This window comes from Magnolia sinica, chromosome 2 (assembly GCF_029962835.1).
Source record: "Magnolia sinica isolate HGM2019 chromosome 2, MsV1, whole genome shotgun sequence".
Taxonomy (NCBI): Eukaryota; Viridiplantae; Streptophyta; class Magnoliopsida; order Magnoliales; family Magnoliaceae; genus Magnolia; species Magnolia sinica.
Window position 1 is genome coordinate 62,562,684 of NC_080574.1, and position 3,914 is coordinate 62,566,597.

Below are 3,914 nucleotides of genomic sequence, written 5' to 3' on the forward strand. Positions count from 1 at the left end.
GTCCATCGTGTAGAGGGCTTCGAGAGCTTCAAAACCATGTTGATATTCCTCGCCCATGCGTACACACGTGTGCGGTACAGAGGCCAAAAGTAGACTGCCCCGGGACGTTCAAAACTGAGTTTTTTGAGATTTCTTCTGTAGGCCGCGCTAATGGACCTTCAAAACCACCCATTCTTGACTGAAATTTCGTTCTGAATCCAATGGACGGGGTGGATTTTCCAGAAAATACCTCTGTGGGGCCCACCGATCACGGCTGCGAAAATTTGTACTCCGAGTCCTTCTACGACTCTGCCACCGACCCCAGCCATCCAGCAGCTATAAAAGGAGAGTTTTGGACGTGGGAAAGGCATTCAGAACCAGGGGATTCCAGATCTGGAGCAAGAAAGAGAAGAAAGAGAAGAAAGAGAAGAAAGAAGAGAGAGAGAGATCGATTGGTTTGGTGTTTAATTTTTATGAATTTTATTTAATATTTTTTTTTATGGATTTTATGGGTCACTAATCTCTCAGCTAGGGCTGAGATGAAGCCCCTAATTTGATTAGCTCTTGTATTAGTTGATTTACTTTGAATTTCAATTAATTTGTTTCTTTCTTTAAGTGGGCTTTATGGGTTTAAATTCTATACTTCTCCATCTATGAACTTGACCAAAGTATATATATGGATGTTGTTTGGATGCTTATTATAGGTGCTTGTGTCTGATCAAGAACAGGTTTTCCATAGAGGAAGAAACAGGGTGCTTTAATGAATGTACATTCCATGTACCCGACCAAGGACATGGGATATGTCATTCATGGCATTGCTTAAAGGAATTAGACAGTCTGTATGCCCGATTAAGGACACAGATTGTGCTTTCTCTATATAAGTGGTATCAATTTAGATCAAGGTGAATCAACAGACAAAACAAGGGTTAGGATAATTAGGGGTGGATTCGAAAGTCCTAGTGCTCTCTCTTTGATTGAATTTTCTTCTCTGTTCTTAATTACTTATTTTTTTTTTTCTTCATAAAATTGTGCTTAATAATTCATTCCATTATTTGTTGGATTAGTTAAGGAGAATCATAGATTTGAATTGTGACGACCAGTCCTCGTGGGAACGATCTCGCAATACGTACCGTATCTGCATCTGATTCGTATACTTGCGAGTTTAAAAATCATTTAAATCGTGTTGGTTTAAATAAAACATCAATTGTATAGGCTAATTTTTAAGTAGAACATCTAAAAAGTGTGGCCCACTTGATTGAAAGATTAGATCTTGCATGCCATATTGGCAAGTCAGAATGGGCAGCACTCTACAACTATAAGGCGAAACGAACCAGCACTCTACACCTGTGCAACACTCCCTCACAATTAAGAACTTCAGGAATCTGGTAGAGTATGATAGGCAGGCATAGAAAATTATACAGGTTGCATATAATAAACTCAAACTAAACCTCACAAATTGTGGGCCTTGATTCAAATGGCTCTTAAATCAAATTGGAACAGTTGTGAGGGATACATAACACATGGATCCATATATAATAAATTTCACCTTTGTGGCCACAGGGATGATTTCATCTTTGAATTTACCAGAAGCAGTCGCAGCAGCTGCCTTCTTATGGGATGCGACCTGGTGATGTATTTCAAGTCGTTGTATATTACATAAAAACTGCATTCTAACATTAAAGAATGAATCTACATCTACAGAACTCATAACTGCCTAATCTTGCTCTTGGCGTGTTACACCATAACGATGAGCGACATTTTCAGAAGTAACATCCATGGGTAGAAGACAGTCTTGAGCTTACTGGAAACTCTTTACCTGTGACATTATAAAAGATCTTTGTTGAGTGCAAGAAACATCTTTTCTTAAAGTTTTTAAAAAAAAAACATGCAAAACTTAAAAGAAGATGTAGAGTTCAACGAGAACATATCTTAGGATTTATTGACCCTTCTCAAGCCATTGGATTTGTTGTCATAGACTCCAATCTAGCCCCAATCCCTGTCTTGAGAAGATTTAGAAAAAAATAATAATAATAAAGATAAATCCAGAGTTCATAAACAACATAACATGACCATCAAGCCTCTCAATAGGATGCATACATACCTATGTCATAAAATCCAGCTTTAATGGCAGTAACAACATCAGCAACTGCCTGGAGTCCAGATGAGCATTGCCGGTTTACAGTTCTAATGGGCACAGTTTCTATTTGACACGGATAAATAGTAAATACAAATGATAGAACAAGAAAAGAAACTAACTGTTCCCAAATTGCCCATGTAAAAGGAAGCATAGCAGGGAAACCAGCATAAAATGCAGCCATCCTGCATTCACTTTCTCATATGAGAGCTAGCATAAAAGCATATTACCTAACATTTTGAGTCCTGCAAGCTATCTAACGACTCAGCAATCTCCATTTTCTTCATCACCGTTACCTGCAATACCAGATATTTTGACAATCTCCCTATGAAATTATTCAACCGTATATCTTTGTACAACATGCTGTGTGCATCTGAAGCTTACTTTCTTCGTCTTCTCAATGTCAGACTTGATGGATTTGATAGCCTTAGAAATTTGCATTATCTGCACATTCAATCTATGTATGGTAGCCTTAGAAATCTGTTATGGGCTTAAAGGATAGTTCAGATCATTTGATTAAACTGTCTAATTGAAATAATGCAATTAAGAACAAAAACCACATCCAATTTTCCTTATCCAAGTATGATGGAACCACCAACCGCATACAAGGTTAGGATGCTCACAAATGTGAAACCGACCTATTCATTCAAAGAAAAAGCTGAAGATGCCAAAACTTGTTGTTGAATAAATCATGAGAGTTTTTTAGACCCTGCAAAAACACATCCAAATTATGAAAAATCCTAAATCAAAATCTAAACTTCCAAAATATTAATGAACAAAAATATTTATACATATCTGTGTTCGGTGTAATTTTTATAGACATGCAGAACCAACAACACTCGTGGAATAATGATGAAGGAACTTCTCATTAGGGCTGATCATATTCTCTGCAACAGCTGCCACGGATGATGTTAATTCCCTACAGTTCTCTCTCTCTCTCCCTCTCCCTCTCTCTCTCTCTCTCTCTCTCTCTCTCTCTCTCTCTCTCTCTCTCTCTCTCTCTCTCTCTCTCTCTCTCTCTCTCTCTCTCTCTCTCTCTCCCCCCCCCCCCAAGTGCAAATAACACTAAAAGATGTGAAAATTATTAAAAATCTTTCAATTGCTCAAAGGGAGGTTGAAATGCCACACAAATATATCAATGCATAAACGTGGGTGTTAAATCCATTCCATTCCATTCCATATGTGTGGGTATAATCTGATGTAAGTGTTAAATGCATTCCATACCATTCCATATATGTGGGTGTAATCTGATGTGAGTGTTAAATGCATTCCATACCATTCCATATATGTGGGTGTAATCTGATGTGAGTGTTAAATCCATTCCATATATGTGGGTGTAATCTGATATGAGAGTTAAATCCATTCCATTCCATAATATTTAGATAAGTGTCTATGTTACCATATAGTTTGAAAACAAAAGTAAATTGTCTCAATTTTTGTAATGTCTAATCATAAACATCATGGATAGATGGTTAGAAATAGCTTAGGCAAAACAACAAATCCTTCTATGCCGACCTCTCCAAGTGTATGATGATAACCATCTTCCTTCCACAACTCTGTGTGCGAAGCTTTAATCTCGATTAGGACAACACTAAAATTTCCTTCGCCCAGATCTGCTCCATGGACATGGGCAGTTGGATCAACTTCATGCACCTCACCACGGGCAACTACTCGTTTCTTCCAATCACCAAAGATCACATCTCTTGTCAATATGTATCAAATTGGGCTACATGTACAAGTATAACATGTCATTAGTATTTTTAAATGGAGGTGCATATAATCATAAACATAAATTAGTAAT

General features: G+C 37.4%; 1 long non-coding RNA gene across 1 annotated transcript; it reads right to left on the reverse strand.

The window, feature by feature from the left end:
• Positions 1 to 1,908: 1,908 nt before the first annotated feature.
• Positions 1,909 to 2,214, reverse strand: LOC131229048 (uncharacterized). The gene is made up of 2 exons (XR_009163151.1): positions 2,081 to 2,214; positions 1,909 to 1,975 (listed from the first exon to the last, which is right to left on the reverse strand). It is a non-coding gene; the product is annotated as an uncharacterized LOC131229048 (long non-coding RNA).
• Positions 2,215 to 3,914: the final 1,700 nt, after the last annotated feature.